This window comes from Haliotis rubra, unplaced genomic scaffold (assembly GCF_003918875.1).
Source record: "Haliotis rubra isolate DU_JTF1 unplaced genomic scaffold, ASM391887v1 Scf107, whole genome shotgun sequence".
Taxonomy (NCBI): Eukaryota; Metazoa; Mollusca; class Gastropoda; order Lepetellida; family Haliotidae; genus Haliotis; species Haliotis rubra.
This window is the reverse complement of record NW_025764970.1, coordinates 1,965,637-1,980,936: the sequence shown is the minus strand read 5'-3', so window position 1 is coordinate 1,980,936 and position 15,300 is coordinate 1,965,637. Positions and strand designations below refer to the sequence as shown.

Genomic DNA, 15,300 nt, shown 5'->3' with positions numbered 1-15,300 from the left:
AGAGTACCGAGAACAATGGGGAGTCTGACGACAGTGTACTTGGGATGCAAGCGAGACATTTCAAAGGCGAGGTCCGCATATTTAGCATGCTTTTCCTGAATCTTGCCAATCACGTTGCTGTCAAAAGGGACAGAAAATTCAATGATATAAATAAATTCATTGGCTTTATCAAACAGGACAAGATCGGATTTGTTGGCAGGAATTCTTCTCAGGTTGTATATGGGCCTATTTCACAGAAGTTTGAAAGCATCATTTTCCATGATACCTTGGACATGCTCAGGGTCGTATCATTGATGGACCTCGGAGTCAAAGCCACACACATGGCGGAGACGGTAGTAAAAGCAACGATCCGTGCCATCATGTCTCTTAAGATATGCTGTTTGTGCCAAGGAAGGGCGTCCACTGACAAGGTTGGACAGTCTCTGTGTATTCATTGCAAAGTCGACATTTCTTTATTTTCTTAAAGAATCACATTTTGGCGATTGCGAGTGGGAAGTGACTGGTCCTGAAGAAAGCAGCCAAAAGAAAGCCCTCAGTTTCATATTTAGACCAGCCGACTTCATCCAGGCGAATGAGTCGGTGGGATTGCTATTCTGTTCCACACACTGCATGTACACACGATGCAATGGTTTCTCAGAAAGTTTCTCCACAAATGACCGACTCTGGGCAGACTTGGTGAAGGACTTCACCTGGTTTACTCCCATCGCTGTACCGTCCAGCAGTGCATCGCCATCAGCAAATTAACCTCAAATTTCAGATTCTGTCCAACAACCTTGGCACGCTTAAAATAGCTGTGGAATTCCTTGCTTTCATCATGAGTCTTGACATGCCTCACCAGAGGATCATCCGATAAATAAATATGTGCAAAGGTACACAACAAAATTCTATCATGAAGACCTTCCACATTAATCAAACTCCGACCTCCAGAATTGATTGGCATGTATAAACGGTCTCGAACTTGCATTCCAAGATAGGTGTAGGCCTGATCTTTCACAATCTGCTCAATAACTCCTCCCCCCTGTAGCTTGACTGATCCACCATTAACTAGCTTGCCACGCTATTTTATAAGTATTATTCACTTTATTCCTGATAGGATAGCAATTTTCTTATCAAGGATATATCTGATCCACACAACAGTTAACAGAATGACCTCCAGTAACTATACCACCATTGCCAATTAAAACAGGTGGCGGATAAAGCACATGCAAAAGGCTTATCTATGTTTTAGTGTTTGAAACTGCGTCCTTAGCGTCTTATTTACGTCAAACACACGAACGACAACAACTGCATCACGACCGAACACAACCATCACCTGAAACAAGGTCATCTGTAATGGCTAAATGGGCATTTCTGACCCATAAACATTCGGATATGTCGATTTACTATCGACAAGACAGTATGTTACAATGGGACTTAGGAATAAAACTCTAAACTGAATGCGTGCACTCTGGGCTTTAGTCTACTTAACTTGAACATATCAACTTCAAGAACAAATCTTATGCATGTTTACGGCAAGGTTATTACGAGATCAAGACGTTTGAACTGTGTTGACAACTAATCATCACTTAACCTCGTCATGGCAAGACGATGCAAATCCTTATGCGGTAGTTGACACCGTAAGTTGCGCCAAGGGAATACTGGGAGATCTTAATGATTCTCGCCTGTAATCCTCTTAGAAAGAAATTGAAGGGAAATAGTCTTGACACACTTTCGCCGCCGTCAGACATAGTGTCGATGTGTGAGTGAGTTTTTGTCTGTCTGTTTGTGTGTGAGTGTCTGTGTCTGTCTGTCTGTCTGTCTGTCTGTCTGTGTCTCTCTCTAAGTGTGTATGTGTTGTGTGCGCGCGAGTGTTATCGTGCTTGTTGTCATTGGTGCCAGTATTGTGTCTTCATTGTGCAGAACAGAAGATATAGTAACTATTAAGGTCGAGTGTTAGATTTTACAGAAAAATCGAAAAACATGTTGGTGGAATAAATGTTCAGTATTGGACGAAGCTATTCTGGTTTGCATAATGTCTAATCGGTGACGACATCAACATATAATTACGATTTTTTCAATCGTTTGGTTTGTTTTTGTCCGTTGGACAAATTACTGATCACGGATACCCGTGATTTGTACACTAATTATTTCTTTGTATTCCTTAATATCAATATCGAGTAATACCAACAAAGGCGCTAATGAATTTATCCTGTACAGTATTTCAGATATCAAAACGATTGATATACTAACTGCTCTCTATGTCTACCCACGTATTTACTTTCGCAACGCCCTGTGACAGTTAGTTTTTGAAGTTGTTTTTTTTTCTAATTCTTACACTGTTAAATTCATCTCTACGTCTATAATTGAAATGCAGTTTGTGGCAGAACACGCGGTCAAATCCCCCTGAGGGACATACATGTGTACACTTTATTTGTAAAAGAATTCAAACATTTTATGATTCTGATAATTGATTTTCCCCCTTAAGAGGTTTTCCACGTAATTATCACATGACTTAATTCAGGACAGTATTGGCGCACGTCCTTGAATTGAAAACTACCACCATGAAATACTCCAGTAACCTCAACATGGTAGGGCAAGTGCTTGAAGTAAACTTTCCCTTGCGTCCCAGGAGATACTATGGTCGAAAAGTATGCGCATAAAAGGTAATGTAGCCGAAAAGTTTAGAAATGTGTGGCTTTGCTTTATCTAAAATATCTCCTGGTATAGATTTGTCTGTCTGTTATTCTACATGGGATTATAATGGTACAGAATTTCATCTGTTAATGGAGTTTGCATTTTTTGTGTCGAGTATTTTGTGTTTGATATGTTACATTGTTAAGCGAGCACCTATATCAATTAACTGTGATTAACTCAATGTACTGGATATAGCGATACTACTATTGCCGATTGTAAGTGTATGTTAGTTAACTGTAATGATACTTTATCCATTAGTTTTACTCTGTGTCAGTGGGTATAGTTGTCCGTTACGTTTTTGTGACGTCATATGTTTGTGTACTGTGTTTTAGTACGTGCGTAAGCTTACGCGTTACGATATACTTGTTTAACTGTATGTTCTTGTATCTGCTAGTGCATATTATATGTCTCTTTGTAAATGTATGTTCATTCAGACGTTACTTAACGGAATGTATTATACAGTAAACGATTTATAACGAACACTCTAAAAAGCAAATGACTGATATACTAGTGTCTGTTTGTTTGGTCCATGCCACTTGCTGTAAATTTGAGCAATGATGCGTACACAAAATACACTTATAACGAACGGAAATCACTGGTCCCTTTGTGTTTGTTATATCCCTAGGTTTCTCTACAGCGGTAATGTTACGTGATGTTACTGTGTTAGTTATATGTTACTCGAGCTGTTAGCTTACTGCATGTTACTAGATCACTTGGCTTACTGCAGGTTACCGTACCAGTTAGCTATCTGCATGCTACCATATCCTTTAGGTCACTCCGTGTTACAGAAACAATAACCGTTTCCCAGCTGCATGTTACTGTATCTGTTCGTTTAATTCATGTTACCATTTGTTTGTTTACTCAATGTTTAGAAACAAATGCAAGTATATGTTATAATGACTTCTACTATCAAACTCGTTAGAATTGGTCTTCAGCAACCGATGCTTGTCGTAAGATGCGACAAACGGGATTGGGTGGTCAGGCTCACTCTCTTGGCTGCATAGATCGATGTTCATGCTGTTGATCACGGGATTGTATTGTACAGACTCTATTATTTACTGACAGCCACCATTAAGCTCGAATATTGCTTACTGTCGCCTTAAGCCACAAACAAACTACTACTACAATGACACAGAAAACACTCCCGCAAATCTAGAAACTCCAAGGGATGCATGTCACTCGCACCGCTACCTGTTACCTTTCAGAATGTAACTGACGTTTAAAGCAACTCACTTTTGTGTTTGTTATCAATTTCACACTTTAAACAGATGTTGCGCAATAATATAAATATGTACTATGAACTACACAAGCTTCATTGATATAAATGTATAATTCTATTTTTAACACTGGCATTTGGAGTTAAAATCAATTTAATGGAACTAAGTATCTTTAAACGTTATGTTACATAGGATTATCTATTTGGGGGCAACCTTTCAGTGGGCGCGCTGCACGTATAATCTTGTCTGTTTCACCTTGTCCATTGCAGTACTTATCTAGCTGGCGGCACGGGTAGCCCAGGGAGCCACAGCGCAGTGTTGCGCAGAACGAAGTAGAGAAGCTATGGTCATGTATTCGAATCCCGGTCCATTCCTGTTATAGTTTTGCATTTGTCAGCACCATAACTGTTAGTTTGTTTTTAATATTTAAAAACTCCCCCAGTATTTTTACAGCTATATGACGGCAGTATTTAATCCCGCGACCGACACCATAAGCATCGATCTACGGATTCGAGAAACGATGGCCAAAGAGAAGCTAACCACTCGACACCTATACCCGCTTCTAACAAGCATGGGCTGCTGACGAATTCTCAGCCTGTTCTACACAGGCCACCATAGCTGTGGCTGGTGACTAACATCAATGTCATCCAGTTTACCTTAAAGTAAAGTAATATCACTAAGTACGTAAAGAATGAACAGCGTTGATAGTTTACATAGGTTGCGAAAGGTTGGCGTGACAGCGAGCCACCATCTATAACAATATCAATACAGTCCAAGAAAGTTCGATTTCTTCACCGTTAGGTATTTGTTATACAGACAATGACAGCTCCAATTAGAAAATATAATGTGCCAATTACAAGAAGACGCGTTATTAACGAATATGAATGCACACTAATAAACACTTAGATGAAAATGTCAGTTCCGTAACTTTACAAATTGCATTTGTTGGTACTATTGAAAATGCGCCATTTCCAGATCCTATGGATATTATAGTTGTTCCCAGTATGGCTATGGATATTATATTTGTTCTCAGTATGGCTATGGATATTATAGTTGTTTCCAGGATGCCTATGGATATTATATTTGTTCCCAGTATGGCTATGGATATTATAGTTGTTCCCAGGATGGCTATGGATATTATATTTGTTCCCGTATGGCTATGGATATTATAGTTGTTCCCAGTATGGCTATGGATATTATATTTGTTCCCAGTATGGCTATGGATATTATAGGTGTTCCCAGTATGGCTATGGATATTATATTTGTTCCCAGTATGGCTATGGATATTATAGTTGTTCCCAGTATGGCTATGGATATTATATTTGTTCTCAGTATGGCTATGGATGTTATAGTTGTTCCCAGTATGGCTATGGATATTATAGTTGTTCCCAGGATGGCTATGGATATTATAGTTGTTCCCAGTATGGCTATGGATATTATATTTGTTCTCAATATGGCTATGGAGATTATAGTTGTTCCCAGTATGGCTATGGTTATTATATTTGTTCCCAGTATGGCTATGGATATTATATTTGTTCCCAGTATGGCTATGGATATTATAGTTGTTCCCAGTATGGCCATGGATATTATATTTGTTCCCAGTATGGCTATGGATATTATATTTGTTCCCAGTATGGCTATGGATATGGTTCTTGCGAAGTACAAATGTTTACAATAATGTCCATACTCACTCATTATCCTTAACGTGCTTGTATATAACTGCTGTGTGGTAAACACTCGAACACATGTTAAATGTACAGTGCTGCATGGCCTGTGTAATGTAGTGTATGGCCAGTCAATATTACTGCCTGTTAATACATCATGGTGAACACATATACATATTGTAGCCTTCAAAACAGAAGCCACCTCTTGAATAGAGTTATGCTCAATGCAGGAAGTACAGCGTCAGGCGTATTAGGAGGAGAATGAACCAAATATTAACTTGGAATTTCATATGAAAATGTGCAACACAATATTCTGTTTCTGTATTTGTAATCGTTGAATGGCGCCGAAAGCATACAGCGATGTAATCAGTTACACATTCTTATTTCCTGTGTATGCCATACCGAATGATTGATTACTGCTAACTGAGGTAAAATACAAGGAAATGCAACTATACCATTATCGTTATAATTCATAAATACCGCTGAAGGATAAACTGAATAACACTGACACGTGTAATTGTGTCATAATTGATTCTTAAACCAAAGCATTTTAATAGTAAGAATCATTATGTAATATAGTTTTATTTCATTAGGAACCCATTTTTTTATATTCACGGGGAGGTCTAAGATTTATCGATGAAAAAGCATTATCTCGGAAATTCCTGAAAACAAATAGAAATTAAATAGAAGTTATGTTGTGGCATGCTGTATTTACAAAACGTGAAATAGGGCTCATTGCGTTAATATTGAATAATATTCCGTCCAGTTGTAGCTGAAAGGATTTCTTGTTATAATGAGCAGCGGTGATCAGTAAAAGTGGAGAGAAAAAACGAAACGATTAAAGAGAAACTACGTACAGTGTGTGTGTGATATGTGGTGAGGTGAAATGGGGTTTAACGTTGCACTTAAGAATATTTCGCTCGTATGACGACGTGCATGTGTATGTGTGGCTGCTTGTACTAGCCCAGACTTGAGCTTGTTTTATAGTGCTAGTTCACTGAGATACCATGCCGCAGTTAAGCATTAATACCCCACTCAGACACATTATACCGAGTCCGAGCCGACTAATCCGTGTTGTACCCATAAATGCCGAGCTACAGGCAGGGACCAATAAGTACCATATTTTAACGTCTTTTGTATGACGGCCGGGGATCGAACCCCGACCTTCCACGCTCTACTACACCACGGAGGCGGTTCGTGTGTGATATGACCGGAGACGTTATGAGCCAAATGGTCTTGTATAACCTTACACTTTAAATGATCTTTAACAGTGCCATCAGTGGAACTTCTTTATATATCCTATCAGTTTAGGCAGTGTAAGTAATTTTCTTCATAGGGCGGTGAGGGAGTCAAGTACAGCTTTCTCTCATCACGCCGAGGATCCGGATTTGATTCCCTACATGGGTACAATGTGGAAAGCCCATGTCTAGTGTGCCCCGATATTGCTGGAATATGTCTAAAAGCAGCGTAAAACTTTACTCACTGCTTGCGCTTCATAATTTAGCCGTCCTGACGCCCTAATGGGACGGTGTTCCGCTCTCATTTCTGTCTGCCAGAGTTTATATTTCACAACTCGACCATGCACTTTCTCCAAATTTTCAAAAAGGGTCGTAGGACTGTTGCTCATACACTATGACGGTTACAACATTCAAGGCGTCAGTGAACCTTTAAACACGTCTTTTGGTGGACATGTGAGGGACATTTCAATGTCTAACGCAGAGGTGACCAAACGTATGTCCTATTCAATTCATTATTAAGACTTATGTACCGTATGTCCTTGTGTGTCTTTTTCAGGTGAACATTTGACTTGGCTTTGCATGTGTTTGTGACGGGTACCACCGTTTGGGCTCAGTGTTTTGTGTTTTTATCGTTTTTATATGCGAACAACTGGTATCACCACTGTTTCATAGTAATTCATAAACACGTATTCATGATATATTCCGAATTCCATAATCAACTCTAATTTTTCTGGATGCGGTTTTGTCGCTTTAGTTCTAAACCTATGGAAAAAATATCCATATGTAAAACAAAATGACATCATGTATACCAGGCTCCAACATATTTACCATTTCCATCAGCTTGCAACACTAATGTGACAGCTGATGTTTATTCCACGTATCCAACTGATAAGGTATAATCCATATATTCCAGGTATATTTTAAATTCATACATTCCAGGCTGTTTATGAACCGCTCGGAAATTCGAGAAAATGAAGTGTTAGTGGCACGGAATCTTGACTTTCGACATTTTCCAAATCATTTCCAATTCAATTGGTATTGACACGGTATCCTATTTTTGTCAATTCATGATAACAAAGGGAATATATCATGACATCTCTACCCGTGAAAGTCCGGGTTAGAATATTGATCTTCAGTAACGAATGCTTGTCGTAAGAGGCGACTAACGGGATCGGGTGGTCAGGCTCGCTGACTTGGTTGACACATGTCATCGGTTCCTAATTGTGCAGATCGCCATTGACGACCTTGGCCATAACCTGCCCCGCACTGAAAAGAGTCAGCGATTTGATGGGACATAATTTATTTTTAGCCAATGAGCTCCCTGCGGGGCAGGTTAAGGCCAAGGTCGTCAATGGCGAACGTGCACGACACAATTCTGTACGTAAACTCATTATGACAGTGAAATGTAAGTGTCTCCGAAAGAATGGCGACTAGCGCGCTGACAGGCGCTATCAGTTCAACATGTTTTGGTGCATGTCGTTTGTGTATACTGTGAAATAAACAAGAAAATGGGTGAGTTACCGCTACAAATTCTGAGCAGGGATTTTGGCTCGGAATCGAGAAATCACGATTTTTCGAGCTTCCGAAGACCCTAGCTCCCAAAGCACTGCTTCGATTTTTGTGCTGTATGTCTCATTTTGTAGGTAAATCTATTGGCTTGTAATGTGTGCCAATTAAAATGGATAAATACAGTGAATATTGTTAAATTCGCCCTGAAACGAACCTGGTGTGTTGACCTCGTTACATCCTTTTCCTTTTATATAGTACTAAGACCACGTCAGTGACAGTATGTACCTTGATGGCAGTTTTTAGCCTTACAAGCCCATGTGGTCACCATAGCCTGTCTATATTCCAAGTTATTGAAAGTGTTGGGTGAACCTTCTGCTTTATATCTGATAATCCTGAGAACATTGTAATCATAGAAGTCACCCCGTGGCCCCTAGTACGGTGATCTACCTCCAGTTGCTGGCGATCTATAGCCCATTTTTATGCTATGATGTCATAAATACTCTGTAATTCTAAGTTACCTGCTAGTTTTATATCTCTAACTGTGATATACTAGCTGTTTTACTGTCCTTTGGCGACAGATTTTAAAATTTAAAATTTAAAACATTTACTGTTTTTGTCACGTATAGCTGAAACATTGCCAAAGTGACATTAAGTTTTAACTCACTCACTCATAGAAGTCACCCCCACAACTACATGGTTAAAGTGACCTTCATCATTTAGTTGTTTCTAAACTAATGCAAACACAAGCTGGCAAACTTAGTATAGCTTCTCACCCCGATGGAACATTTACGTGTGACTTATCTACTTTCCCGAAAATGGGCCATTTTAACATTTTATGTTGAAAAAATAAGTGGTTATCTTTTCTCTACTGCGACGATGGTCACCGGGAAATATAAAGGGAAATAATTCAACCTGACCAAGACAAACCAGGGGTTGATGTTATCAGCAACATCCCGAAGATATCAAACCAACATCCGACCACTCAATCCAGTTTGGCTTCCTGTAAAGGACGTATGAACCTTTGTCCCTCCTTGGACTAGTGATATTTAGATGACGTCATAAAAACATGACTACTTTTTATGACTTATGACGTTATAAAAACATGAAATCATTGAAGATGCAGAAGATAATGAAACCAATAAAATAAATGCCCAGGCCCAAGGAAAAAGTAGACTTTTGTAAACCTGTGTTTTTCGTTATTTCTGACACCCTTCTCTAATATTAACTCGGAAATTGATTGATTTTCAGTGTTGAATTGCCCCAAAGAGGGCGACGTTCTCAAATGTTGCTGATTGAAAGGCATTAGCTTGAACCTGTTCGTGTTTTTAATTTGTACATGTTCGTATTCATAAATTCCCTGTATTGACCTAACGTTATACGCTTTCTCACAAATTCAATATTGGATATTAAAGAAATTGTACTTTTCAATTTCAAGTGGTTAAAGAAGACGTTCATCACATGGGAGATCCTGGTTCGATCCCCAAGGTGGATACAATTCCAGAATACCATTCTTAGATTCCCCGGATATGAATGCGCATGAATATTGCCCAGGGCGGAGTAAAACATATCAGGTCGGGGTATGAATAATGACGTTATAGGAATAGAAAAATGAATTTCAGACGAAAACATACAGACAGCCAATTTAATACAGTGTAGAATGTGAACCTACTTCTGGAACGTGACACAATTGGGACGCAATATAAATACTTTGTAATGTAGTAGATTGTAGATTCATTGCAGCCATACAATGATTGGGTCATCATTACGTGTGACAAGGATATCAGTTTTAATGAATATGATATTAATAACTGCCTACGTCAGGATTCTCTCATGCAGATTAGTATTCTGCGTAAACCTACGCTCTGTAATGGCCTCTGAAGCAATTTCGTATTTAGGAGCAGTCATTACAATCCTTAAGACAAAGTGAATATGTTTGTTTGTGAGATAATGTCATTTTGTAAAAGCAAACATTTCCAGAGATTACACTCTGTCGTACATGATGTTGCAGCAACCTTCTATGCCAAACTTAGTGATCTCATGTCTGGAAATGTTGAACGTGCTTCCACCTTGCCACAAAAGGCCTTGTCTGGGATGATGACCATACGTGACTGGATTAATGCATTAGTTTGTAGGTGTCGGTTACGTTAGCACTTAATGCTGTGCATCACACCTAACAGATTGAGTTGTGATCCAATAAGACGATGTACAGACAACATGCCAATAAACTGGACGAATACTTCATTACATAAACATGTTTTATGTATGTTTGATTAAGTTGATGTCAGAACAAGGAACTTTTGGGTTTAGCGTGATGGTTGTGTTTTATATCTAAGTGATAGAGATTGTGTACACGGTTTAGTAATAGTGGTTTGGTAAATGCGCTTGAGAATATGAATTTAGGAGAATATTGCTTTTCTAAGGACCAATGCAGCATATTCTGTGGATATTCAGTGGAAAGCCTCTATTGTTGCAAAACAATGGAGACCAATCAGGAGGAGCACTCTGACAGCTTGGGTGCAGACGAGAGGACAGAAGACGACAGTGAGGATATACACCTGACACAGCCGAGTGACGAGACAGACCAAGCTATCTACTTAGAGATAAAAAGGAAATTTGGGAACAAAGACAGACAGAGCTTTGTTGATAGTCTGCTTGACACCTATGATCACGATGCTAAGCACATTCATCATACCAGGGCAAGCTTGTATGATTATGCAAAAGAAAGTTGTCACGATTTCCCAGAAGGACAGCTAATCAGACGCAGACTAACCAATGGGACAACAGTGACAATGCTGGATAGATACGCCCATGACATCTACTATCTCTATCATTTCATCGAGGGCGGTGTTCCCGGTCACGTGATTCAGAATAAGGTCTCCTGAGCAGAGCAAATATCAAGTACCTGTCAATCACTGGTACCGGTGGTGAAGAACACAGAGGACGAACACACAAGACAACAGGACAACACTCCTAGGACAACTCCACAGACAAGACACCAAGGTGACAAACATAAACTTGATCAGTTATTGACTCATATTATACAATTAAAACAATGTGTCTCACAAAATCAGGATGCACCAAACAAAGTCTTTCGAACTTAGAAGACAAACTAAATCAAGATCTATCTCGGAAAAGCAAAATAATTGAAGAAAAAAATAAACATATTCAGGATTTAAATCAGCGCTTGCAAGATTCAGAAGCTAGAAGGGCTGAGTTAAGAGCGGAAATCAAGCTGAGTTCCCAAGACAACAAGATATTGAAAGATAAAGTCCATGACCTTGAAGATCAAATCATTCGCCTTAACTATCAGGTGGACAATAAACTCAAATCGATCAGTAGTAAGCTGGATAACGTTGGTAAGCAGAAGTCAACGTATGCGAGTATTGTTAAATCACCAGTATCATCGTACAATTCTGGCAAACAGAACACTGACACTCCAGCTTCACCTGTAACCATCATCGACTCATCCAGTAACACTCGTACCTGTGCTGTGAACAGTACTGAACAGAACTGTAATAATGGTACAACCAATACCGTGTCTACTCAACCCACCAACAGCTGTAAGGAGACTATGTCAAATAAGAGCGTTAACAGAGCCAGTGACAGAAACAATACTCTCACAAACAAACAGTCTAACATGGTTGATCTCTCCGACAGGGACAAACTGAGGAAGTACTATGCAGATAATGTCCATGGTCTTGTGTTTTCAAGGGACATGGATACGACCCAAGTACAGCCCTCATCATCCTGTACAACATACAGCACAAGCTCACCACACTCTCCAGGATCAACGCGCAGACAAACCACAGACAACTACAACGTACCAGATAAAATCCCTGGCGAAAACCTACTCTACGCTGGAAGGTGTACCAAGGATAAAGACTAAACGTGTAGTCTTATCTAACATAAAGGCCGATAAACCGTTTGACAGTGTGAAACAGCTCATTCACGACTATGCACATGCTCGGTATGTGCGTGTGACGTACACAAGACTGCTACGCAAGCGCTCATACTATGACGGAACAGATACCTACACAGTGCAGGTCAATATGGCGTGTGACGACTACACTGGTGATATGAACGATAACTTCTGGCCAGCTGACATCACATGTCGTGACTATGTACCACGACAGAAGAAACAGGACAATTATGGGCAATATAGTGATAATGGATATTCATATCAAAATGAGTAAGTTTCTCCTTGTTTCCCTATATATCATGACTTTAAGCTTAATATCATGGAATATTCGTGGCTTACCACATGATTGTCAAGATATTGTCAATAATATTCCAGATGATGTTGATATTGTTGCTGTGCAAGAACATTGGCTCAGTCAGATAATGTCCACAGTCTCAATGATATTAATGGTTTTCACTCATTTCATCTATATGTAACAAAACAACTTCTTCTCGAGGTGCTGGCGGTGTTGCCATACTGCGTAACAATAAGTCCACCTGGAGGCTGCGCAGAATTGCAACCAAGACAGAATTTTTTGTTGCTGCAGTTGTATATGCACATGGATATCCTGATATGTATGTAATATCTTCCCGACTACCTTCCACTAATGTTCTGCACTCTGTGTATGTAGATGCAGTTGAACAACTCTTTGATATGTATGATATCCTTAGTCAAAAGGGTGATACTTTTATACTGGGTGACCTCAATGCAGATATTTGTAAAAACATATTATCCCCACGTGATAGTGTGCTTTATAACTATATCACAGAACGGCATCTTATACATGCTGTTAGTACATTACGCAACCATGGGCCTGACCATACATGTAGAAGTAAGGACAGCAGATTTAAATCGCTCATTGATTACATACTCCTCCCGTCACACCTGACCGATCAGCTTGCCTATTGTTGTGTAATGGATGATTGTAGCTACGCTGTATCTGACCATTACCCATGTCTTGCTACTGTATCTAGACAACAGGAACATGTACGCAAATCTGATAGCCTCTATTTTCCAAAATGGCATAAAGCTGACCAATGTGACATTAACGTATACAGCGAGGAAAGTTCCCGACTTCTCTCAGAAATTACTATTCCCCCTCATCCCCTACCTCCCCATGAAATTGAATCATACACATGTAATGTTATAAATGCTCTACAATCTGCCAGTTCCCGGTGTATTCCTTCGGGTGTTTTTAAAGCACATTTAAAGCCATACTGGAAATCAGACGGACTAAACGATTTGCATTACAATATGCGTGTAGCTAGACGCGAGTGGTTGGTTGATGGTAAACCAAGGACAGGTAACTCGCCTTTGTATATTAATTACAAATTAGCCAAGCGGGAATTTAGACGATTACATCGTAAAAGTCTAAACGGAAACAGCGCTCAGATTTAAGTAGCGAATTAGAAAGGTGCTCCGATGCTGATATAGGTACTTTCTTTAAATCAGTTCAGTTCAAAATGAGGCGACAGAGTCCAGTTGTTAAAGAGCTAGTATTTGGTCATAAATGTGCAAACACAGCAGAAGATATTTGTGAACTATGGGGTGATTACTTTGCAGATCTCGCCAAACCTCATTACTCTCCATTATTTGATAGCAACTTTCTAATAACAGTTGACAGGAAGGTTAGAAATATAAGCCAGAAATATTCCTCATGCAAAGAAGATATTTTATGTAAACATATTGAAAGTGATGAAGTAAAGGAACATATCAGTAATCTCCACAAAAATAAATCTCCTGGCCCGGACTGTATTCACAATGAACATCTTATTTATGGTGGTGATGACATCGTAAATACATTAACGGCACTTTTTAACTCTATTTTAGGATCTGCATATGTCCCTAGCACTTTCAGAAGAGGTGTAATTATCCCGATATATAAAGGTAAAAAGGCGAAAAATGATCCAAAAAATTATAGAGGAATAACTCTTACTTCTTGTGTTGGTAAACTTTTTGAAAAAGTCTTATTGGCTAGACTAGAAATCTGGGTACAAGAATACATACCCTCATTTCCAGACAAGCTCCAATTTGGGTTTAGAAAGGAACATGGAGCAACCACTTCAGTCTTTACTCTAAACGAAAGCTTATCATATTATCTAAGCAGAGGTTCTCCAGTTTATACAGCCTTTATGGACAATGAGAAGGCGTTTGATCGCATATGGCATAATGGACTCTTTTTAAAGCTATATCAAATGGGTATAAAGGGCAAAATGTGGCAGCTCCTATATCAAAGTTATACATCAAGCTCTGCTTTTGTGCAATATTGTGGTCTGAGATCAAATGAATATGTTATCAAGCAAGGTGTTGGGCAAGGTAGAGTCTTGTCTTCCTGGTTTTTCCTTGTTTTTATTAATGATTTGATATGTGAACTTAGAGATTTGAACAATGGCATTTGTGTAAGTGGCATTAATATCCCATGTATTCTATTGGCTGACGACACAACACTTGCTTCCACTTCTCCAAAAGGTCTTCAATCATCACTTGATACTGTTTATAGCTATGCTGGTAAGTGGCGTCTAACGTATAACGGTTCTAAAAAGCACTTGTGTCATTTTCTGCAAATATAAGAAACGTCTGGGTAATTATTCTTTCAAATTTGGTGATTCAGACATACCAATAAGTGATTGTGTTAAGTATGGAGGCATTTTACTTTCGTCTGATCTATCCCCAAAATCTAGAGTATATTCATACTGCCAGAAAGCACGGCAATCTGTAAATTCTCTAAAAGTCTTGGTTTAAATGGTAAAGATCTCCACCCTACTTCTTCTGTTAAAATATGGAAAGAATGATACTTCCAACGAGCTTTTACGGTTGTGAACTTTTACCCATTCTTCGAGGTAAAGACTATGACTTGGTAGAAAGTACACAGAGATATTTTGCCAGATGCATTCAGGGTTTCGGTAAGCGCTTTTCCTCTGCTTCAGTGCTAGGTAACCTTGGATTGTGGAGTATGGATGGCTATATAGATAAATGTAGACTATTATTTCTCGGCAAGCTGTGCAACAGCAAGTGTAACTCTTCATTTAAGGATATTTTCT

General features: G+C 39.1%; 1 protein-coding gene and 1 long non-coding RNA gene across 2 annotated transcripts in view; both read right to left on the bottom strand.

The window, feature by feature from the left end:
- Window positions 1-15,300, bottom strand: part of LOC124279799 (neuropeptide receptor 15-like) — an 85,512-nt gene that overhangs the window by 65,980 nt on the left and 4,232 nt on the right.
- LOC124279810 lies at window positions 2,164-13,596 on the bottom strand. Its single transcript, XR_006899488.1, has 3 exons — window positions 13,304-13,596; window positions 5,931-5,933; window positions 2,164-2,174 (listed from the first exon to the last, which is right to left on the bottom strand). It is a non-coding gene; the product is annotated as an uncharacterized LOC124279810 (long non-coding RNA).